Source organism: Indicator indicator, chromosome 3, assembly GCF_027791375.1.
Source record: "Indicator indicator isolate 239-I01 chromosome 3, UM_Iind_1.1, whole genome shotgun sequence".
Taxonomy (NCBI): Eukaryota; Metazoa; Chordata; class Aves; order Piciformes; family Indicatoridae; genus Indicator; species Indicator indicator.
Genome location: NC_072012.1, coordinates 14496408 through 14521433, shown reverse-complemented (window position 1 = coordinate 14521433; position 25026 = coordinate 14496408). Strand labels below are relative to the sequence as shown.

At 45.1% G+C, this 25026-nt stretch overlaps 1 pseudogene; it reads right to left on the bottom strand.

Annotated features, from left to right (window-relative positions):
• LOC128981115 (store-operated calcium entry regulator STIMATE-like) overlaps positions 1–24324 on the bottom strand; it is a 37915-nt pseudogene extending 13591 nt beyond the window's left edge.
• Positions 24325–25026: the final 702 nt, after the last annotated feature.

Here is a 25026-nt window from a genome sequence, read left to right as displayed (position 1 = left end):
CTTGTCAAAGTGAGAGACCAATCCAAAGCAGCATTCCAGCCTCCACACTGTATCTGTTAGGAGATAATAAACACCATGCTCCTTTGAATACTTGCAGTTCTTGCCCTCAGTCCTAGTTGGAAGGTAATACAGAACATCTCTGCTCCACACATCAACTCTACCACCAACCTCTCCTTTTAGCAAATAAGAACACCCTTTCCTTAAACCTTCTTACAGCCATGTTCCACCCTGATAAAACAAACATTCTCCTTCACCCGTAAAGGATGTACATACTGCATTTAGGCTGTTCTCCATCAGCAGTACTGCTACTCCCCACCATCAGCAAGACCTCCTCAGTGCAGACTTAGGACAAGCAGTGCCTGCAGCAACCTCACACAAACACACATCTCACATATTCCACTGCTGCGTGGGAGCCCAACTGCACACGCAGTAAATGTAGCACTGCTGTGGAGGTAATTTGAGTTGTTACCCCACAACACGATTAGTTTTAATCCAGGCTGTCTAATGCACCAAGCTGTCAGCAGAGTCCACATGCTACTGCCAGACAGCTGTATTTACAGTCTTTTGGGGACTGAGTATGCAGGTAGGAAAAAGCTTAAGCACAGTCAAAGCAGAGGGTGCAGGGGAGTTGAGGAAAAGTAAATAATTAAAGCATTGAAGGGTGTATTGGGAGACATGGTGGAGATAGGAAAAAACCACAACAAACCCACAACAATAAAAAAAAAACAACAAACAACTCCTCAGAGGTAATGAAATGGTATCTCCAAAACAAAGGTATCTAATTATCAGTCCCAAGTACAGAGGAGGATGTTCAAAAAGTGTGTAGACGTGGCACTTGGAGACATGGTTTAACAGCCATGGTGGTGTTAGGTTGATGGTTGGACTTAATCTTAGAGGTCTTTTCCAACTGAAACAATTCTATGAAATGGCAGTAAATCACCTGAATTGTAGAGAAGTGCTCACTTGGAGGGCAAGAACAAGTTTTCAGAGATTGTGACCTGATGCCAAATGGGTTCAGGGGACATCCCTGACTCTCTCTGGCATGATCTCATTCTGAACTAAGAATGAGGGCTCAGCTAGAATCAGTGTCCCGTTTGCAGTATCACACCCCTGCCCTTGAGCCTTTGACTCCTGAAGGTGCACTGCTGCTACCAGTCAGACTCAGGAGGTTCAAAGGCTTGCAGCCTTGCTCAGAGCAAGAGTCCTGGTTACAAAACCATTACAGGATGATCCTCAATTCACTCCTCACTTTCCCTCTCCTTGATTTAGGGGTAGAAAGGCCAAGTGTGCTAAGGACAGAACAGCCCCTCAGGTTAGAGCTATTTTCAGCAGTATTTCCTTAAGTGCTAGCAGCCAGCTCCCTTGGCTGCTTCAGGATGTGGGAATATTTGTTATGGAAATTTTGTACATCATCACAACAGAGCCAAAAGCAGCCTACACAGGTCCTCAGTTAAACTCAGCAGCTGGCACAGAGCATATTCTTCTAACTAAATTTAACCGGCAGAGTTCGGCAGACCACTACAGAGACATTAAAGGCCTCCAAGAAGCATGCCTTTCCATTTCCAGCCAGAGGACGGGCACAAAGCATCAATCTTAGATTAGGCAAGGACTGCAACCACAGTCACACACGAGTCAGGATCTGGATGGGCACCCAGAGAGGTATTTTCAAGCAAGAGTACCTTCTTTTTCCATCCCCCATCATTTCTTCATGCTCTTCTTCAGAATTTTACTTGCAGCAACCGTCTCTTAATGAAAACTCACAGTTCTTGCTCACCTAAAAGAAGCACTCCAGTGTTTCTGAGCTTTAGAATTATTGGACACAACAGCAATGTCAGGACACTACAGCCATTTAGAACGTTTCCCCTAGGGAGCTGCCCATTGCCATGGGAATGGGAGAGGGAGAAAAGGGCTGGAACACTTTGGAGATGTGGCACACAAAGCTGAATCAGGCTTTATCTGTGTGCTCTGACTCCAGTGAGCATTTCCCCTTCTCAGCCTGTATAGCCCCGGCAGCACCTCTAATACCTTGGGTATCCACCTCCTGAGTCCTTTGAAGCTTAAACTTGGCTTTGTTTTCCTCTTTGCAGAAGTCCCCTTCAGGGAAAGAATCTAAATGTCTGGCCTGTTGCTACCCTGCCAGAGCAATGGTGCACAGAGCATTTGTGCAGTTTGTTAGGTTTGAGCACGTGTAACACAACCATCATTCTCCAAAGCTTATTTGAACCAAGACAAAGAATAAACCTCTCCAATCTTTGATCTTCGGAACCAAGCAATTTCAGGAAAGATAGCAGCCTATTAAAATCCATTTTCCTGTGCTTAAAGGCAGTCCAAAGAGCAATCAAGACCTGTTGGGCAAAGATGGAGGACTATAAGCATACACGAGGCTTTGACTCTCCACTAGCTAAGAGAAAGAGATCATTCCTGGTTGCAGTGATCTTTGGCTAGAGCTCAGGCACAAGAGAGGCTGATGTCAGAATGACTGTCTCCTTGTTGTTGGAAATACACAAGTAATTGAAATTTTCTAAACAGTTCTGCAGAGCTGGATGCTTAAAATAGCAGTGTAGACTTAGATGCTTCCCCTTCCCTTTTTCTTTGCTTCTTTAATTTGCAGCTATTGCAGTCACAACAAGAAGCACCCAAGGCTGTGGAGGCAGACTAACAACAGCAGATATGAAGGGACTCCTGGAGCCCAAACCAAAGGGCAGCTGCAGTAGTTTGCACCAGTTAGAAGAAAACAACCAAGAACTGGAGGGTCAGAAAGCAAACAGCTGCAACATCATTTTTAAACTTAAAGACCATGCAGGTAGATGGGTACTGGCTGTACTGCACAAAGACAGAATTGTCCTTTCCTAGTGGCTGGGACAATGGCACTCATGACTGTCTGCAACGTGGATTTGGTCCTTCCCTAGTAGTCTGCTTTCCCTCCCCTGCAGGATGCTTCTGCTCCTCAGGAGAACTGAGGAAAGCAACACGAAGTCTGGTATAGCAATTATAGCAAAAATTGAATCATATTTCTGGAGCTTGTATCACACTGTACAAAGTCTACTAGCATCTTCCAAACCATTTTGGAAGCTACTTAACATCTGAGATGAGGACAGCAGTGTTTTCCTTCTGTATCCCTACAGCAGAACTGCACTGGACATGTCATTTGGCTCCTACCTAACTTTTCCATTGTGGTCACTGGCCAGAGACTTGCACCAAGACCTGCTTCTTATTAATGCAAGCAAGATTTGCTCAGAAAAGGCAATCTTTCTATAATCTAAGGCAGTCTTCCTGAGGGGGCTAGCTGCAGCTCAACAGAAATTCATTACTGCTCTGCCAGATTAAAGCAAGCTGTCAATACAGTTTATTATTTCCTTGCTTCTGCTCAACTGCAGACGTGGCATGTGAAGCTAAAGCTGTGCCCTGGGATGCCCCTGGGATGGTTGTGGTTAAGCTTCAAGTCCTTGCTGCTTGAAATGGGAAAAATGCTAGTCCCTGAACCAAGAATATCTGGATTCTTCTACTGTCTCATCTGAATGACCTTCATTCCATGGCTCCATGGCTCTTTGAGAAAGAGCCACTAGAGGGAGAAAAAAAAAAAAAAAAAGAAAAAAGAGGTAGGTATTCCCCACTAGATGCATGCTATAAAAATGGTGAACCTCCTGTGGATACTGCTGGAGCCTTTAAAGCCACTCTCACATTTGAGAGCCAGTGTTGTCATATCCCATCACTTCAATCCATCTGTTGTCATCTCATTCCCACTCTGTAGCTACTTCTGCTTCACAAACCAAACCATTCCCTTCATCCTGTACCATGACCCATTTACACATGCTGAATATGAGCCTGAGTAAGAGCTCACAGGTCAACAGGATCATCACACCAGTCCTAGTTTGGCCCGAGTTTCACCAGGTCAGTTATCAAATCAGTTACTAAAAATACAACAGAATGGAATTACCTTCAGAACAGGGCTAATGATTAAGGTCTTAAAGTGCGAGATATGATGGATATGTTCTAAAGGAAGCCTGAATTTGTCTTTATATTGGATATATGTAAAACAAGCAGAGAGTTAACAGTCGCCTTCCTTGCAGGCAGAGCAGCACTGCTGACTTTGTGCTCTTTATGCAGAGTGGTGCTGCCCTCTAGTGGGGCCGGCGGAGAAAGGCTTCTCTGAAACGTGTGTTTCAAACCAGAAGGGACAGAAGAAGAGAAGGCAGACTCGGGAGTATTTAAAATTGTTTAACAACAACTGGCAAAAAAAAACCAACTAAACAAACCCACATGTCATCTGAGAATTCAGTTTTTAGGCCACATTTTGTCCTACTGGTGTCTAGTACAGCTCAAGACATATGCAAGAACTCCATGTTTTGAACAGAGAGGTTCGGAGAAACAACCTGAAAGAACCATAGAACATTTTGGATTGGAATGGACCTTTAAAGGTCATCTAGTCCAGCCACCCTGTACTGGGATGTCTTCAACTACATCAGGCTGTCTGGAGCCCTGTTCAACCTCACCTTGAATGTTTCCAGGGATGGAGCACCTACTGCCTCTAGACGGCTTATGCCAGTGTTTCATCACCCTCATTGTATAAAATTCCCTACTTAGGGATAGTCTAAATCTCCTGTTCCATTTTAACCCCATTATCTCTTTTCCTGTCACAACACATCCTGAAAAAAAAAAAAAAGTCTGTCTCCATCTTTCTTATAGGTCTTCTTTAAGTACTGAAATGCTACAATAAGCTCTCCCCAGAGCCTTCTCTTCTCCAGGATGAACATCACCAACTCTCTCAGCTTTTCTTCATGGAAGAGGTGTTCCAGCCCTCTGACAACTTTTGTGGCACCCTCTGGACTTAGTCCAACAGGTCCATGTCTTTCAACACCACCACACCCAAACACCTTAAGGTGTTCATATACATCTCCTGAGGTACACTCTCTGCCCAAGGAAGCATTCAACCTTTCACCACCAGCCTGCTATGCTCAGGTGTGCTTGGCAAGGCAGCAGAGTTACCTGCAAATTAGTCATGTCCCAGCATTTAACATGTCCATCACTACCACACTCTGAGCAACTTGGAGAAGGGATAACACGAGGAGGTTGCTCCCACATTTTATGCCCAAACTATGGTTTGTACCATTTTCTTCTCCTCATTCATAGCTGGGAACAAACTATCCACCCTTGTGCAGAGCAGTTGACACTTACCGTATTCTCCAAAGGCCAGGGTTGTGTACTTCTTGTGCTGCACAATCCAGGAGACAACTTTCAAGCAAAGCCAGATCAGCAGCATCCCCAATGTGGTATCGAGGATGAAATTAAGAAGGTAGCTAAGAGTAGAGCAAAACACAGGTTTCAGTTGTGTTCTTAAGTCTCATTCAAAATATTATATTTCAATATAAGTATCCATAAAAAAGCCTAAAGATAAAAAAAAAAAAAAATCCCACTTAATAGTCTAAGTCAACCTTCTTTCTCTTTTATTGGATTTTCCTACAGCTTGACCAGCAATTTCTTAGTTTAAAAGCCTGCTCTGAGGAGAAGTGAACTGGCTCAACCAAGTCTCTAGCATTGCTCACTTACTCATCCAGCATAAATAACTCCTGGGTGAGCTTTGCTGAAGAAGGAAAAAAAAAAAAAACAAACTGGCTTTCCATTTGCAGCATGCCAGGGAGAGGAGACCTGCAGGGACCTTCTGGGAACTGCAGAATCCAACCTGTAATCCAGGGCTTGGTATTTTAGTGAACTCCAGAATTTGAAAAGAATATAATAATAAAACAAACAAAAACCCCCAAACCCCAAAACCAAAGCAAACAAAACCAACCCCCCCCCCCCAAACTCACTCAGACTAATATTTTCGGGCCAGTGTTCCAGTATTGGAATATTTTCTGACAGATCAGGTCAGATTTCTACATCAAAAAAGAAAATAGCAAGCACATTTCCTTCTCCAGAACATGATACAGCCTCTGAATAAAGACACTGGAAATAACAATCTGCTTTTGATATCCACTTTGAAAACATGACATTAAGTTTTTCTATACCCAAAGGCTCAGACTACCTTATTACAGTTTCCAGGTGCTGAAATTAGGGCACTCTGATACAAACACCAGGCGCTGGTGGTTTATACTGGGCAGGACAGTGTGTGAGCCTTGACGACCAGGGACAGGTCTGTAGAGTTTTAAGCTGCCTAAGTTCAGGATGACAATCAGGCAGCACAGGGAAATGTAAAACACTTAAGTAAAAAAAAAAAAAAAAAAACAACTAACAAACAATACACCAAACCAAACCCCAAAGGGCACAGCATAAGCACAAAACAGAACCCTAGAACCGTTGAGGTGGGAACAGATCTTTGAAATCAATGCCAACCGCTTGCCTGGAGCTCATGATCCCACCACTATTTCTAAACTACTATCACTAAACCACACCCCTAAGCACCACATCCACATGTCTTTTAAATACCTCCAGAGATGGTGTCTCCACCACCTCCCTCAGCAGCCCCTTCCAATGCCTGGTAATCTTTTCTGTGAAGAATTTTTTTCCTAATGCTCAACTTGAACCTCCCTTGGCACAACCTGAGGCTGTTTCCTCTGGTCCTGTTACTTGTTGTAAGCCGGAAGAGACTGACCCACACCTTGCTCCAACCTCCTCTGAGGTAGCTGTAGAGGGTGAATAGGTCTCCCCTCAGCCTCTTCTGAAGACTAAGCAATCCCAGTTTCCTCAGTCATTCCTCACAGGACTTGTGTTCAAGGCCCTTCACCAGCTTAGTTGTTCTCTTTTAGCACGCTCCAGCACTTCAATGCCCTTCTTGGAACGAGGTGCCCAAAACTCAACACAATATTTGAAGTGCTGCCTCACCAATACTAAGTAGAAGGGGACAATGGCATCCCTAGACCTGCTGGCCACCCTATTCCTGATACAAGCCAGGGTGCCATTGGCCTTCTTGCTAACTTAAGCACATTGCCAGCTCATATTCAGCCAGCCAACAATCAACACCCCTAGGTCCCTCTCCTGTCCAAAATAGTGCCCATTTAAAAAAAAAGAAAAAAGAAAAAAAAAGAAAAAGAGACATCACTTTAGAGGTTGTATTTAGCCCCCACCGCTGTTGTGTCTGTTTGAAGGAACACATCAAGGTGCAGCACTTTAATACATAAAAAGGAGATAAGACAGAAGGTTTTCAGCAGCAATCTGAAGCCCAGAGAAGTTTCTCAAAACAGGATAAAAGGTGCAGACCTTCTCATTCTCTACAACTACCTGAAAGGAGATTGCATCAAGGTGAGGGGCAGTCACTTCTTCTAAGTAAGAAGTGATAGAACAAGAGGAAATGGCTTCAAGCTGCACCACTGGAGGTTTAGATTGGACATTAGGAAAAATTACTTCATGGAAAGGGTTGTCAAGCTCTGGAGCAGGCTGCCCAGAAAAGTGAAGGAGTCACCACCCCTGCAGAGACTATGTGTAGATGTGGTGCTGAGGTACATGGTTTAGAGGTGGACTTGGCAGGATAACAGCTGGTCTTTTCCGACTTATAGAATTGCAGAATTGTTTAGAAGCTAATTCTGAAACTAGATTTGTAGTTGTGAAGCAGCTGAAGTAAAGGTAGCAGCTGTACTTTTCTAAGTCTGAAGCCTGGCTTAGAAAGCCCTCAAACAGGACTGTGGGAATACTTGTGGTAGGTGCAACTGAATGTCAAAAAAAAAAAAAATCCTTGCTTTGGACAATAAGCTTCACCTATATACTTAGAAAAGCATTCTCAATACTGCTGTGAGATCAGCCAAACTGCAAAGTCTGGTGTGCCAACAAATGCCACCTTTAACAGCTGCAAGTGCATGAGGCACAACTGCATTATTTACTGCACCTTTTTGTCAGTGTATTTCTAGGTGCTTTTAACCAGCAGCAAAGCATGGTTGCACTACTCCACCTCCAACAGGCTGCAAAGAACCAGAAGACAACCTAGCCCCTGAGAATAAGCTCAGTATGGTTTATCCCCATAGAGTACTTCAAATGGATCAGTTTCCACCATGCATGACATTTCCCAACATCCTTTCACAGATGTAGGAAACAAATGCAAGCATGCTCTGTACTTACAGAAAGCAAGGGTCCCCTTCTGTGTGACTTGACAGTAAAACATTTTCAACGTGGATGACGGCAGCACCTACACCTTGCTTGGAGGTATCATAAAACCTGGAGAAAAAAAAGACAAAAACATCTGTACCCTGGAGCACCAGCAGCAGAGCAGTCACCCAAGTAAAAGCCTTGCACAGGTCTGCTTTCCTCCAAGGCGTGTTCCTGATGGCCAAGAATTTGTATGTTGTCAAAAGGAAGCAGTTTGCTCAACTCTAAATACTACTTCAGCACACAGTGGCTCAGCCTCACAGATCTACAGCTGAGTTCTAACCTGCAGCAAAGGGCAGTTCACCCTCCAGTGCCCAACCTCAGTTTCTCCAAGCACCAGCAGGTGCCAGGAAGGTGTTCACCTGCTTACAACTTCTGCATGCATTCACAGGCAATCAAGTTCCCAAGTTATTTTAGAGGAAGAACCAAACTGAGGAGATTGGCAGGGTTTTCATCACTGATGGTGGCTAGTAGCTCCATGCTGCCAATCCAGCCTGACCATATGCTGACCCCAAACACATACCAACTTCTTGGCAGCACAAAAATCCTACAAAACAGAAATGCTTTGTAGAGGTGCCCAAAGCTGACAGCAATACCCAGACACCTTCCATCAACACACAGGCAAACCTGTTGTCTGGTCTACACTTAAGCTGGGTCAGAGGACACCAAAACTTGACCTTGGGAGATAGCTCATGTGTAGTTTGGAAGGGACCATCATAACCTCTTGGTTTGCTCACCTATAGTAAAAATAAGCTTTTCAGGAGGAGCTTGGCAAGGAATTTCACTTCTAAGGAACACCAGCAACTTTATGGAGGTTTCCTTGGGAAACAACAGCAGTGCATTTCACTTAATGACTAAATACCACGCAGGATTTTCAGAAAGCTCAGAAAATAATTAGCATAGGAAAAAATAAATTCATATATACATGACCTATTCAAGCTCCAAATTAAAAAATCCTCACCATATCTTCCAAGGACGCCTCTGGTCCTTCGGTTCACAAAATCGTTTCACTGCAAAGAAAATCAGAGAGGTTACATTAACCAGCAGAACAACCCATAGATGTGTACACTCTGAGACAATCTTCCATGCAAACAGAGAAAAAGAAACAAAAAACAAACCCGGAAAAATCCTCAGCATTTGCTGGTCTAAAGCTCAGCAAAGCCAAAGGACCTGGATCCAAACTAACCAGAGACAATGCATGAACCCACAGGTCAGAAGGATGAACAACAGAGGTGTTTGGGAGGTAGGTTTGTGCGCCTGGCATCCTTCAGCAGTAGCACTTTTATGCCATGGGAGTGACCTAAGGAGGGGTCATCACTACCTACCAGCCACAATAATTCTTCCAGGAAAAATGAAATTATGGTAGTAACAGAGAAATGACATATCCCAAGAGCCTGTGAAGCATTTGAGTCACAGGAGTGCAGGAGTCCTCCTTGCAGCCAAGAGGACCTGAAGACCTTTGAGGAACCAGGACCTTGCAGGCATCTCCAGCATAAAGGTACCAGTGCCAGCCCCCAAAACCCTGCAAGCTTCAAGCTAGTATTTAAACATTATTCCATTACACAATATTTTTGCATGCCTACCACTGTGAAGCAGTAGTCCACACATGGCTTCAGTATCACCAACCATATGCCCTGAGAAAGAAAAAGAACTCTCCCTTCCTCGAAAACATTCCAGGTCAGATTGGACAGGGCTCTGTTGAAGATGTCGCTGCTCACTTCAGTAGCCTTGGACTAGATAACCTTTAAAAGGTTTCTTCCAGTCCAAAACATTCTATGATTCTTTAAATGAGGTCCCTCTGCCCACAGAAGTTTGCTCCTGCAGCCCTTCATATCTGTCCTTCTCTAGGGAGTCCTGTAATGTCATCTGTTGCAGTCACTTCTCCGAGCTTTCTCTAATTACTACCTGGAGACAATAGCTAGTTGGATTTTTACCTAGTTTTGCTCAAAGTGGGGTCTAAGCACTGCAGAAGCAGCTCAAATGATCCCAGATTGTTTGTCACAGAGATATGATGCTCTTCTTGGCTTCAACCAGCTTTTAGGTGCACTAACAGGACCTGCTAATGCAAAAATACCAAGTGGCACATCCCATGCAGAAGTCATTTTTGACTGTTTTGTTGTCACTCCAGCTAGAAGCCCATTTTAAAGAGCACTGCCTACCAGACCAACTATTCTCCTTTTAAACTCACAAGTACCAATGCTCTGGAACAAGCAGACTTCGAAGAGGCTCTTCAACTACATTAGATTTGTTAATTAGAAGAAAAGACCCCAAAACAAAATAAAACCAAAACCCAAACCACCAAGAAAAAAAAAAAAAAAACAAACCACATGAAAAAAACAACCAAACAAAACCCCAGAAGTGTATTCAGTGGCACCATTTTGCTTTGTGGGAAAGTTACTGGCAGCTACATCTAGAGCTAAAGATACCATCATTAGAGTTGCTGCCCCGAGCATGCTGCCTCCAAACCTCAGGAAGACAGAGAAGGTCACCTTGGCTACTGGATTCACTCTCCTCTCCACCACTGCTAATGAGCTCAAGATGGATGGCAAGCTAAACCTGCTGTAATCAAGTCCCAAACACACTGCCAGCTTGAACAGGATTCAGAGTTAAAAAGTAATGAGCTGCAGCATTTTTGAGGGAAATGGGGAAAAAAGCCCAACCAAACAAAACCAAAACCTTAAAAAAATGTTTAGTGAATCCTTTCCAGTCTGGCCAGAGATATGTAGAAAAAGCAGCAGCCTGAAGGCAGCAGGACACATGGGTATGAATTAATGTGCAACACAGAACCGTGCTAGAGAAACCACGCAAGAACTATCAGTCATTGGAGTTAACGCCCCTGGGAAGTGGTGGAGTCCCCAGCAGTTGAACAGGATGCTGGGCCATTTTATCTAGACCATGTTTTTGCCCAGAAGAGACACACACCATCCCTACTTATTACAAATGTTTCTTCATCTTCCCCAGCCACATATAAGCAGCCACTGTCTTCAAATTTACAACCAAAGAGACTTTTTCCACTGCTGACAGTTAGTTCTTGACATATGAAGATGCTTTCCAGAGCAACTCAGGGATATGAATACAGGAACCTAGAGTGCCACAGATGAAAGCAGGCACATCAGAGCTACATGCTTCTGTCTGCTCTCTAGAAGGCAAAGTAGATGCACTTTTACAGACTAGTTTCCTTACTGCCTGTGGGGAGAACAGGGCACATGACACACCTCTGGTCCATTTCAGATCATCAACACTGATGGTAAGGCCAACATGGTCTTAAACATGACCTGGTATGCAGCTCTCTTTCCAGATTTGCAATCCACCTGCTGGTTAGTCTTTCAGGTAACGAAAGTTCAGAGAAGCTATGAGGCTCTGTGTGGGTAAAAATCACCCTTTTAGAGCCAGAAACCGATCTAATTCAGGTACACCATGGAGGCTGATCCCATGGGCATCCCATAAAATATCCACAGGGATTCTGAATGAGTTGGGTTGAAATAAGGCTTTTTCCTCCCCTGGTCATCCTCAATGGGGAAACACACAGTTTTGACAGCACAACTCATACAGGCTCCACATACCAAAAGGCAAAACCACCTCCAAAAGCTGTTACTAGCAGGATGAGTAAAGAGTGGGAAGAAGCAGCAAAACTTTAGCAGGATACAGCTGATTTGCAATTAAAGGGCTCTTGGTTGTTCTGCATCTAGATGGCAATTAACTGGTAAGTCCAGTGGTATTGGAACACTCAGTCTGCCAGCGGGACCCTACCATCTGCCTCAATGCCTTCCTGGTCCAGCCTGGAAGGTTGCAGAACTTCTCTGCCATGGAGCTTCAACACTTCAGAAACATAACTTTGTACTTTTACTGGCAAAGAAACAGTGTAACAGAAGACAATCCCCCTAACCCCAGGACTTTGGTCAGGGGTTTTGGTGCCACTGTCAAATCCACACAACCAACACTGATCTGCTAGTGTCATCAGTAACAAAGCAGCAGTCACATCAAGTTACACCAGGCACTCCTGCAGCAGTTTGTGTCCTGTCCCTGTCCAGAAAAAAAGCCAGATGATTTCCCTTTTCCAGCTGAGTATCCCTGCAGCAATGACTTCCAACGGCACAAACAGTATCTATTATAATCAGTAATGCCCTAAAAAGGGCTATTGGGATTTCACTCACCCACAAGGAAGAGACCTATGGAGAAACTAAGATGTTTTGAGCAGCCAGCTGCATTTAAAGCAAACCCAATAAGGTTGCTCAGTTCACAAGGCAGAGCATGATGCTGCAGAGAAGCTGTTGGAGGGGTCTGCAGGCCAGCCAGCTGACCACTAGCCCAACTGTGACAGCACCAGGGACGATTTTCATTATTTTTTTAATGAGAAGCGACATGTTATGTATCCACAGCCACTCGGGCTAGAAATACAGTAATTCAGTGTGATAAGATGACAAGGAAGAGGTAAGAAGTTAATGGTGTGGTGCCTTGTTCAACACAGCTTGTCATGCCTCATTAGATTTAAGAGAGTTATCTGAGACTGTGTAATTATCAGAGACAGTAAAACTGTTGTATTAAAGATAAAAGCTAGTATTATAGAGAAATAATTAACTGCTTAATAGGGCATTTACTGTGCAGAGCTGCAGCAGGATGTCTCCAAATTAAACCAGAAATCCAGCCAAGATTACTGGAGCTTAAACAGGAGCAGAGTCCTTTGATAGCTGTGACCCAGAGGTTAGGGGTGATGCTAAATCCACATAAAAGCAGCACCAGGTCTTTGAAAATTCAAGGAGCTGATGAAGTTCTCTTTGAAGCAGCACTGCTGCTTTTGTGCTTTGAGGGCACAGCAGAGCACAACAGGCTGAGCAGCAACTGCAAAATGTCCCTCTCCTCTTCCAGGTCCTGCAGAGAGCCAAGCTATGGTGTGCACAGCCACAGGCTCAGCTGGCTAAAGTTGGAGAAAGGCTGAAATCTCCTTTATTCTTCTCAAAACCATGTATCCACTCACTGAGGTCAACTCAGTTTTCCACCAGCCCTAGGTATGGGTTTGCTACCATTGTCCACTTCTGTACACTTGAGATCTAAGAAAAGCTGTGCATGCTTATGAATGCGTCAAGGAAACACGAGATCTGTGATGTTTAAGCTCTAGCACATATAACCAACTAAAAATTGAGTTCAGTGCACACAGAGCTGCAGAAGATAGGAGAACTCCCAACCAACTAGATTAAAAATGAGACTACTGTGTTCTGGGTCAACACCAGATGACATCAGGAATTTGTCTTCCCTATAGTTCTACCAGCCACAGCACCGATTATTTTAACTCTGCTGCTCTTCTCAGATTTGTCCATTTGAAAAGCCAGATGGTTTTGGCAAAGAAGTCTCTGCCTCTGGAGTAATTCAAAACTTGCCTGGATGCCATCCTGGGCAACCTGCTCTATGGGAACCTTCTCTGGCAGGGGATTTGGACTAACTGATCTCCAGAGATCCCTTCCAACCCCTAACATTCTATGATTTTGTGAACCAGTTGGGTTCTCAAACACTAGAATAGGCTTAGCAGGAAGGTGGTTGAATCCCTGGAGGTTTAAAAACTCTGGAGGTATTTGAAAGATGCAGAGATGTGGTGTTATGGGACATGCTTTAGCACCCAAGATGACAGAGTTAGATAATGCTTGGATTCAATTTCAGAGGTCTTTTCCAAACTAAACAATTCTATGATCCTGAGTCGATGTTACTGCACATCTCTATAGCTATGTGATTCTCCAAAACTGACAGATGCCTCCAAGTCCAGTTTGGACAGCAGTTTGGACCATACCACAGGCCAGGCCAGGACAGTTCCCCCAGCTTTCTGGAATACATTTGCTCCTCACACACCCATATGCTGGTTGCTGTCTTTGCAAGTGTGATATACACACACATCCTCCTGATCTCACTTGGAGACTCTTCACATCCTCATTAAGCAGAAACTGGTCCTAATAACATCTGAAGCAAGTAAAATTAATGCGAACCTTTCAGTTCTCATTCTCTGCCCTCAAAAAAACCAAAACAAACAAAAAAAACCCCACCAAACAAACAAACAAAAAACCCCACGAAAATCTAAGCTCTCAGACAAATCTTTGAAGTCCAAAAGCAGCAACGAACCTCAAAACTCAAAGCACATCAGGAACAACTGCTCCAGGGTTAACTTACAGTGGTGAAGCTTAAGAAATCAGCCTCAACTCACATTTCCACTGGTGGTGTAAAGTTTGGATGCTTGCAGTATGTTTAAGGTAAGTCTTAGCTAGTGTCCACAGGCCTGAGTTGCTCCTTTTATCCTTTGGTACCTCAACTACCTGACAGAACAAAACCACCCACTGGTGCATACTGCTGATGCAGAGACACCATAGATTGAGAGGAGATGCTGGGTGAAATAAAGGTGAACATCTCATGTTCATGGCTGACGGTCCCTGTAACAGAGCATGATGCTACAGCAAGCACCATTTGGAAAAACCAAGCTGCTAAACCAAGGAAGATGAAGACTGCTCATCCATTTCCAGCAGGAACCAACCCCACTCTGAACCTATTTTAATCTGATCCTGACTTCTTTCATTTAAATGTCAATTAACAGTAGCGTGGGTGAATGTCAGCAGTAAAATGGTTCACACTGTGGAAACGCATTTCCTTCAGATAGGTTTCAAAGACAATCCTGAAGGACAACAAAAGGAAGCCTTATGAAGTCCCAACCTGAAGCACACAGGCTGCTCCAAAGCATACACACAGCCCTGCTGCAGCATCAAGGGTGCTGTGTGACCATTTAGAACTGCCACATGGTCCAAAGTATCTAGGAAAAGGTTGGGCAGGTGGGAAGATGATCCTAGGAAATTCAGGAGAAAGAGACCAGTCTATCCCATTAAACAGGTATAAAGCATCACTGTGGTGACAGCCTGCCTTCTGGAGTTGGTGTCCTCAGAAGTTACCACTCTCCCCCTACTTGGCTGCAGTTGCTGCAGATAAAAAGACATGAAGTTAAACAAAAGGGAAGGAAGATGTGTGACAGTTTGAGAGACATACCCTGCCCATGGCTGAGAACAAGACAGGAAACAAAATAATTCCAGGCCCTTCCTCTTCAGCCAAGGGCAATAAAGATCAAACACACTTGAAATTCCCTGAGGATATCCAGGCTGTATAGACACTGGACATCTGAATAAGAACCTGAAATCTGGGAGCTGCGTCTTTAATTCTAGACCTGTAAATAGTCAGAAAACTAGAAGACAAAAGCTCAGTGCCAGCTATCTGGACTTTTCCCAGAGCAGTATGAAGTAGACATTTATCACAACGTCTTCTTAATGCAATAGAAAGGGGACAGCTTTGCCTGCCCTAGACACTTAGTTCCCTGAAGTTACAAGAGCCTGTAAAAATCTCAGAATTGTTTAGGTTGGAAAAGACCTTTATGACCATCAAGTCCAACCATTAACCCAGCACTGCCAGGTCACCACTAAACCATGTCTCTCAGTACCACACCTACCTATCTTTTAAACACCTCCAGGGATGATGACTCCACCACTTTCCTGGGCAGCCTATTCCAAAATTCTTCCCCACTCTGCTTTTGTTTTTAAACAAATTGTCTGCTTATTGCAGTCAAGGACAACAGCAACCACCCAATTTCATTGTACTGTTCTTCATCCCATACAAGGTGCATGCAGCATCCACCCTGCATCCTTCACTCCATGTTGCATCTGCATCAGCACAAGTGCCTCCCTAATTTAGGCAGCATTAGCTACAGCAGCAATTTGCTGCTGATTAGCAAACAAAATTCTAAGTTGGGTTTCTAAAAATCAAACTGGGAAACTTACTTCCTGAGGAGCAGCTTAGGTGTGCTTGGATGAGAGTCAGACCATTTCCTTGATAAATTTTACTGCAACCAACCAAAAGATTCAAAAATTGATGTTTGGATGGGAGATGTCAACTCAGACAAAGGTTCTAGGACTTGATTTACAGAAGACACAACCCTTACAACCCACTAAGCTCAGTAACAGGCCCCAAAGGATGAACACTGGAAATGAACCTGACATTAGAAGCACTCAGGAGTAAGCTCTGCAGCATTAATACACATGAACTGTGAATGGTCCACCGAAAAAGAAAAAAAAAAGGTGGCAATACTCAGAACTGGTTATGCTGCTACCTTCTTTTAAGAGACGGGCAAGCTAAGCTGCCTATGGTAAAGTCCAGCACTGGGGCAACATCCTACTAGCAAAAGGGTCAGGACTTTATTACTGGCTTTTGCAGAAGAGGACCCAGAGCTACTGTACCAGGGTGGAAACAGAAGCTTTTTCCCTGCCCAACATCTGTGTTATTTATAGGCTGTATAGTCTCCAATAACACATTTAAACCTATTTTTGAGGGGCACACCCTTTCCCAGGCTTTTTCCAAGCTCCAGACAGGAAAGAAGCCAACATGCAGGATACAGAGTCCAAAACCCTGGGGTCTGCACTATTCATAGCAGTTACTCCAACAGCTCAATCTGAGACACAATGGGAGGAAGCCACAGCCACTGTACAGAGAGCAGCCAACATGCTGCTTGAGATGTAAGTGTGAATCCAAGCTGGAAAGTCTCAAAACATACAAACTCCATCAGTTCAGGGAGCAGCAGTCCTACCAGTGGTTTAAGGAGACGGATTGCTACCAATTTACAACTTCTAGTCTGCACTAGATTTGTTTAGTTATTCCCTCCCAAGCACCCTTGTACCGATGCTTCACGAACATAAGCACCTGTAGCAAAGCTGCCAGATACAAGGCAACAGAGAATTTTCTAGTATGAATTAGCTCCTACTGAGGATTGTGGAATCATAGAATGGTTTGGATTGGAAGAGATCTTTAGGTCATCTAGTCCAACCCCCCTGCACTAAGCAGGGACATCTTCAACCACATCAGGTTGATCAGAGCCCCATCCAACCTCTCCCTGGATGTTTCTAGAGATGAGACATCTACCAACTCTCTGGACAGCTTGGGCCAGTGTTTCCTCACCCTTACTGTAAAAAAATTCTCCCTTAGATCTAGTCCAAATCTCCCCCTTTTTAGTGTAAAACCATCATCCCTTGCCCTATCACACCAGGCTCTACCAAAGCCTGTTCCCACCTTTCTCATAGGCCCCTTTAAATATTGGAAGGCCACAATAACATCTCCTCAGAGCCTTCTCCAGTCTTAACAACCCCAACTCTCTCAGCCTTTCTTCACAGGAGAGGTGTTCCGTTCCCCTGACCATTGTTGTCTCTCTCACAGAATCACAGAATTAACCAGGTTGGAAAAGACCTTCAAGATCATCAAGTCCAGCCTATCACCCAACACCAAGTTGATTAGAATCAACTAAATCATGGCACTAAGTGTCTCATCCAGAGTAGATCCTCTGGATCTACTCCAACAGTTCCATGCTCTTCTTGTGCTGAGGACTCCAGAGCTGGACACAGTACTCCAGGTGGGATCACATCAGAACAGGGAGGGGCAGAATCCTCTTTCAACCTGCTGGCCACACTTCCTTTGATGTGGCCCAAGATAAAGTTGGCCTTGTGGGCTGCAAGCATATATTGCTGGCTCATATCCAGCTTTTCATTCACCAGTACCCCCAAGTCCTTCTCCTCAAGGCTGCTCTCATTCCCACATAGAGGCCCACTTCTCAAGCTTGTCCAGGTGCCTCTGGCATCCTAGCCCTCTAACTCTGTAATTACACCACTCAGCTTGGTGTCATCTGCAAACTTGCTGAGGGTATACCCAACTCATGATGTCACCGAAAATATTAAACAGCCCTGATCTCAGTATGGACCCTTGAGGGACATCACTTGTCACCAATCTCCATCCAGACACTGAGCTGCTGATCACCACACCGTAGATGTGAACACCTAACCAATTTGTTATCCCTGAACAGTCCACTGTCTGCATTTAGCTAAATTAGTTTAGCTGGGGCTAAACTATAGCAGTTGCTTTAACACCTGATGACCCCTCCCCAGTAGAGAAGGGGAGTAGGGGGGAAAGGGGAGAAGACTCATGGTTTGAAATGAAAATATATTTAATGAAACAGCCAAAGTAGTATCAATATAAAGTACATAAATTTATAGTCAGCCTAATGAATGTACAGTGGTCACAATAAACAGGAAAGCAGTCCTCAGGAGGAGAGAAACAGAATCAGGAAAGGACCAAGCAATAGCAGAAGCCCAGGGAGGAACACCACCCCCCCACCCCCCCACCCCCCCAGTTCTTAGCAAACTTCTCCTTTTATATTGAGCATGATGTTCATGATATAAGATATGCTTCTGGGCCACCTCAGGGCACCTGCCCTGGCTGACTCAAAATTGCTAATGACCTGAAGACTGTGGCTTGCCTGTGATTCTGTCCCATCCCCTCACCAAGATACCCAGCTATTATTGGGCTACTTTACAGCACCTTTCAGATAAGAAGGGTTTATTCTGTGTTAGAGTGCTCTGACTTGCAAGAGGAACACACACAGACAGTAGGCCCTGAGGAAGCTGCTGCTGAAGCAATGACCCTACACAAAGCCCTGCATGGTGCTGCACACTGGAGCTCCCAGGCTGATGCAGGCAGGCCACACCAAAAAAAGTTTGTGCTAGCTTGTTTCTCAGCTCACCCAACCCATTTGTCTCTGTCAGAAACCAAGAACCCCAGTCCTCACTTAGCACACGGCTTCCACTGATCAGTTTAGCTGTTCAAAAGGTGACTTCCAAGAAGGGAGCACCATGATCAGCAGCTGAAATTCAAAAGCTTTGTGGAGAGCTGCAGGGAGCTTAATGAAGCACATCAAGCACAGCACAGACCTTCCAGGTTACAACACACAACACGTGTTTTCAAGCTCAGCCAGTTTTCAGATGTAATGAAGCAGAAGAAAAACATTTTGAGAGTCCTGCTATGTGCAGCTTTTTTGCTCAACCCACAAACCTACATGTAAATTGACTGCTACAGTCTGCAGTGCCCCGTGCTTCACACCTCCAGGGGCACAGTTAACTTTTGTGCATTTGTTTTCCCCTAGAGGGAAGAGCACCTGCAGTGGTGAAGTTCCTGTTTAAATACATGTGTGTGAGTAACCCAAATCACAAATCACAGAATGCACTGGGCTGGAGGGGCCTCTAGAAATCATCTAGTCCAACCCCACTGCAGTAAGTGGGGACAACCCCAATTAGATCAGGTTTCTCAGTGTCACATGAAGCCTTACCTTGAATGCCTCCAGGAATAGGGTTTCCACAACCTCCCTGGGCAACCTGTGCCAGTGTTCCATCACCCTCGTAGTAAATAAAACTTCTTCATAGGGTCCAATCTAAATCTATCCTTCTCTAGTTTAAAACCATTGCCCTTGTAAACAGTCCCTCCCCAGCTTTCTTGTAGGCCCCCTTCAAGCACTGGAAGGCCACTATAAGGTCACTCAGAGCCTTCTCCAGGATGAACAACCCCACCTCTCTCAGATTGCCTCCATGCATTTTTGTTAGAGGAAGCTGTGGTGGGTTGAAAAACCAGTACAGAAGCAAAGTCAGCTGAGCCTCTTCTGGGCAGATTTATTTTAAAACAAGAGTAGAAGTCTGGACAAATCAAGTGATCTATCACTTATTTCTTCCCTTTCTTGTCATGGACTCACATATCCATTCAGTCTTCTGAGAGATGTTCAGGGTAAAAGCCAAAACACCACAGAGAAAGATATCACAAAGAGGTAATTTTGAAGCTCGGAAAAAGTGCAATTCAAACGATGTATAGCACCAACCCTGAACTTTGCACCAGGGCAGGATGGCTTGGTTTGGAAGTGTCCTTTAAAGGTCATCCAGCCCTATTCTCCCCTGCACTGAGCAGGGACATCTGCAACTAGAGCAGGTTGCTCAGAGCTCCATCCAACTTGACCTTGAATGCTTCCAGGGATAGAACTTCTTCTACCTCTAGGCAACCTGTGCCAGTGTTTCACTGCCCTCAATATGAAAAATTTCTTCCTTAGATCTAGTCTGAATCTGCTTTCTTTTAGTTTAAAACCATTAATCCCAGGCCTACTACAATGTCACAAAAGGTTACTTAAGGTTGATTTATCCAATTGAGGAGTACCACAACTTCCACAATCCTTATCAAAGTTTACACACTTCCATACACTGGAGATGCTGTTCCTTATTTTTACTAACCAACTGCCCACCAGCCTGGGAAAAAAATGTACTTGAAGGTCAGCTGCTAAGTCCATGGGGACCAGGAAAACACCAGCAGTGGAGAGGTACTTCTGTTCTTTACGTGGAATTTTCCGTATCAAGGGTCACCATTTCTTTTACAGTCAGTCGGGCAAATTCTTTTTCTATGGTCCTGTGTCTCAGGCAAGGCTACTGAGACCAGAGTATAAAAACATCACAATGCTCACTAACAGCAAGCCCTACCTAGAGGGTCAGCACCAGGGTCATTACCACAAACTGCTCACCCTTAGACTAAGCTCAAGGCAAGATGCATCCAGTAATGATGCGCAAGAGGAGATACAGGGGCGCTGCTGTCATGTTAGGCTGGATCAAGACATTTTCCAAGGTCAAGCTGAAAACCAGGTTTCACTGTGTGAAGAGGGCTAGGAAGCCCTCCCTGCCCAGCAGTATGACTTCTCTCTAAGAGCTCAGTTGACTTTAATGACCGCAGCACAAGTGCTACTAACCTCATTTAGGAGCTCAGAGAACTAAGAGCACAGCTTCAGGAACAGAGAAAGTTGGAAAAGAAATACATTTTCTTAGATGTCCTTCATGCTGCTTGTGGTGGGATAGAAAACACATACATCAGCTCCAAGGAAAGGTTTTTTTTCCAATCACAACAGAGAAAAAAAAAAAAGATCCTTTTACTTCCAAAATCTGTTTCTCTTTCATTCCAGTTAATCCACAGAAGAAGCTATTGCTAAAATGTATGCACATGATCTCCCTTCATTTCAAATTTTGCTAGATGGAAGCCTGGACAACTTTTGCTAGTCTACAGCATCTTCCTCAGGAGAAAAAAAAAAAAAATCTATAGCAGCAAGTTCAGGAAGCTAATCCCTAAATCATACTCAGCAGCTGAGATACCTGTAACATGCTTTCTCCACTCAGCTGAGTGATGATTAAGGCAGAACATTAAGAACTACGTCAGATGGGATTGCACAATTATCCACTCCTCCATGTCATGACCTCCTCAAGGGAAAGCTCTTACACAGAAAACTGGATTGCCACACATACAGCTGCTAGGCTTCATTGCCTCCTCTTTCAGGTGTTTGTGTTTTGGTTCTTGTAGCAAATGTCCTTACAGCCAAAGTGCCTCCAAAGCCACCACTAACAGGTGGGAAGGCTAACAATTCCTTTTGATTTAATCACCAAATGAGACAAAGTTGCAACCAGATCCAGCCCTTGACCATGTTGGAATTATGCTTCACTACAACCTTATAGACCTTCTTGCTGGGAAAGCAAGAGAGTGTTTGTAGACTCAAAGGAACTCTGTAATGCTAGTAACGCTCATGGTAGTTAACTGACTACCCAAACTGAACAGGTTTCCTGATTCCCTACCGAGGCTGGGAATCATTCATTTCTGGGTCCCATTTACATCACACGAAGGACCCAGTTCATGTACTCCGTAGCAATGGGACACAACCACCCCAATCATCTCATTACAGGGAAACAGTATTCCCTCTGCTGCCCAGGACCTTTTGCCCTAAATTGAACTTTTTTCTTTCTTTCTTTTTTTTTTTTTTTGTAGCATTTGCAACAGGCTACACTGGCCTCAAGAAACCTAATGGGTTGTTGCAATAAAACTTGAAACCACAGGTGACAGCTCCATTCTGGCACTATATTGTCCTGCATACAAGCTGTTTTCCCAATAACCTAGGCGCACACACTGGCCACAGAGCATCAATTCAGACAAGGAAGCAAGACTGACTTCCTCCTCTGTTGACTTGTCCTACCAGGTTGGTAAGAGCCTTTCCACAGCCCCAAGAGACAGAAACTGATGGACGCAAACTCTTCTAATAACATATAAATTTATCCTTCCTGCAGTGGGCCATACTTGAGACCCACCTAGTGGGTGCATCTAGTCTGTGAGCACATCCCATGCATACTCAGTTGCAAAACTTTGTAGAATACCCCATCACTGCTAGTTCAAGCTCCTCTAGACATTTTCAAGTGCTCTGAGAAGTAGCTACGCAATTTGGAAATCTTATCTATTTATGTTCAGATGCTCCTATAGCTGAGATGTACTTTAAAGAAGAAAGAATGTAAGAGGCACCTACTTGGGTTCAGTTAGGAATTGAATTTCCACTCCTTGACCTGTAAGACCAAGCGAGGTGGCTTGTCACATCCCATTAAAGCAGAAATCACAGACATACAAATGACAGAAATATACACCCAGGAATGTCACAGCACTGAAGGATGGAGTATCAAAAATGTGATGATGCTTACTCCAGTGACAGCAGTGTCCCAAAATTCAGATGAGACAGACATCCAGCTGGGACTGCCCAACTTCATGATGGAGTGAAGATGCAAATCAACATTCTCAGAAACTTTCTTGACTTTTCACACACATCAGCACCAGCTCAACAGGTTTCTATGTCTCCCAGTTGGTGGAACCTTTTCATCCCCAGGAGGCTGCCAACCGAACCGGTCACTTGAACAGCTCAGAAGATGCTTCAAAGCAACTTATCAGCTAATGTCAAGTTTTTGGTAAGCCCATTACAACCTTCCTGGGTTCCAACTCTGCATACAAACAGTCCCAACAGCAGATCTGAGAAAGTCTCCAGCCGAGCGTGAATGAATGGGGCACAGATAAGGAACAGATGAGGTAATTTAGGGACCACCAGTCCCGCTGCAACCCAGAGGAGCTGCTGTGATGGAGATCCAGAGCTGTAAACACACCTGCTTCTGGCGTCCCAGCCAGCAGTTTCCTCCACAGCTTTATACATCGAGCAGACTCAGAATGAAACCACACAGGATCAGCTTTCAGATTCATTTTACCAAGAGATTCTTAATGTTCAAGAACATATTAGCACCTGCATCATAAGGAGGACAACAATATGCCCAGAGCTGATGATTGGCTAACAGGGGTTACGTAGCCACAGAAGTATTTTAAGATGATTAACTTTAATCTTAGATTTTATGGGACACTCCATGGAGTTTAGGAGACAATTAACAGCCCTATGCATGCATCACTAAGGGGAAGAGACTCTCACTGTATTTGGTGAAACACAAGCTGTGAAGCACTGGGACTGGAAAAAGCCATCTGTTATCACAGGAAAAAAAACTTGGTGCAGCTTTCCCTGGCAGCTTGGTGTTAACCACAGCACTAGAGCCTTTGAAGGGGGTTTCCAGAGGGCATAGAGGGGTGAGCTGCTGCTCAAAATCTGCTGCTGCTTATCCAGAAAACTTGGAAGTTTTAGTTCATTGTCACCACAGGCTTTAAATGAGGAACACAGATCGAGTTCTGGCATGTTACCCAACTTGTGTTAAACCACTTAATCCTCAAGAGAAGTGAAGCACACATCGCTCCGAGCGGAAGGCAACTGCAGCACAGAACACAGTCAAATTTTCTTTGGATGCTGGTGTCCCCAGCTTTTCTCACCAGTCAGCTGCTTCCTCTCACCATCACACCCCGTCTCAAAAACCTACAAAACATTCTCCCCAGCTGCTCAAGCCCCCAGATGTGATGCCTGAAATCAAGTTAAACAGAACAATATCACAGTGCCACGTCGGGCCCCGTCAATCTAACCGGGCAGCGTTGTATCTGAAGCCCGCCCCATTTTTGTTATCTCCTTCTCAGTACCTGGCTCCGCCAGTAGTTTTCATGATTCCTTAAAATTTTCTAAGCGCCTGAGCCACCACTCGTACAAGCGGAGCCAGTTTTAACAGATTAGAGCCGCAAATTCGCGGCGCTTCGCTACCATCAGATTGGGGGCTAGAAACAAGTTTAAGAACCAGCTCTGGCGCCTGAACCGCCGGGTCGGTAGCGCAGCAGCCGCGAAGCGCCGCACTTCGCTTTGAAGCCTACAGGTAGATAACGCACAACTTGGTGCTGCTTAGAAACCGATCGGTACCCAAACCGCACACCTGCCCCCCTCTCCAACCCTCGCCCCCTCACCGACCAGCCCTGGCCAGACCTCCCCGATGATGCTAAAGGGGGTCCACAGCCACCCTCGCGGCGGGGCAGAGGGCTGCCAGCCCAGTACCGAGCATCTCCCCCTCCTCCCTTCCAGTACTCACGCAGGAGGGTGCCGCAGAAGCAGAAGGCCATCAGCGCCTGCAGCAAGACCCCGGAAACCCCTAGGAGCGCGCCGCTGTCGCACGCCATGGCCGGGGCGCAGCAGAACTCTGCGGAATGGAACGGCCCCGGGCCACGCACAAAGACAGCCCCGAACTGCACCCGCCCCCGGCCCGCCCCTGCCCGCGGCGGCCACTCCCCGGGGCGGGAGGGGCGGCGGTGGGAACGGCTGGGGTCGGAGTATGAGGTTAGGAATAGGGATGGGGATGGGAATGGCGTTGGGAATGGAGATAAGGGTGAGAATGAAGATGGAGGTGGGAAAGAGAATAGGGATGGAATGAGAATGGTGATGGAGATAGGACTGGGAATGCAAATGCAGGTGGGGATGAGGATGGCTATGAAGATTACGGAGATGAGAATGAGGATAGGGATGGGGATCAGAATGTGGATGAAGATGGGGTTGGGGATGAGGATGGAGCTGGAAATGCAAATGAGAATGAGAGTGGCATTGAATATGAGAACAGGGATAGTGATGGATGCAGATGAGGATGTGGATGAGGATGGAGGGTCTATATAAGAACTTGGGTGCCTGGTTGGGGAAGTTGTGGTGAGATTTGGAGTGTTACGTTTGAGGAGTCTCAGTGTGGGTAGAGGTTCTGGACTAGGTAGGTGAGAGCCCTGTCAGATATTGGAATGCTGGGCTGAGGGAGTCATGGAGGTCTTTGGGAAGCTAGTTTAGGAGGTTTGGGCTGGTTTTGGGGAGCTCTGCTGGAGAGATTTTGACGAGGTTTT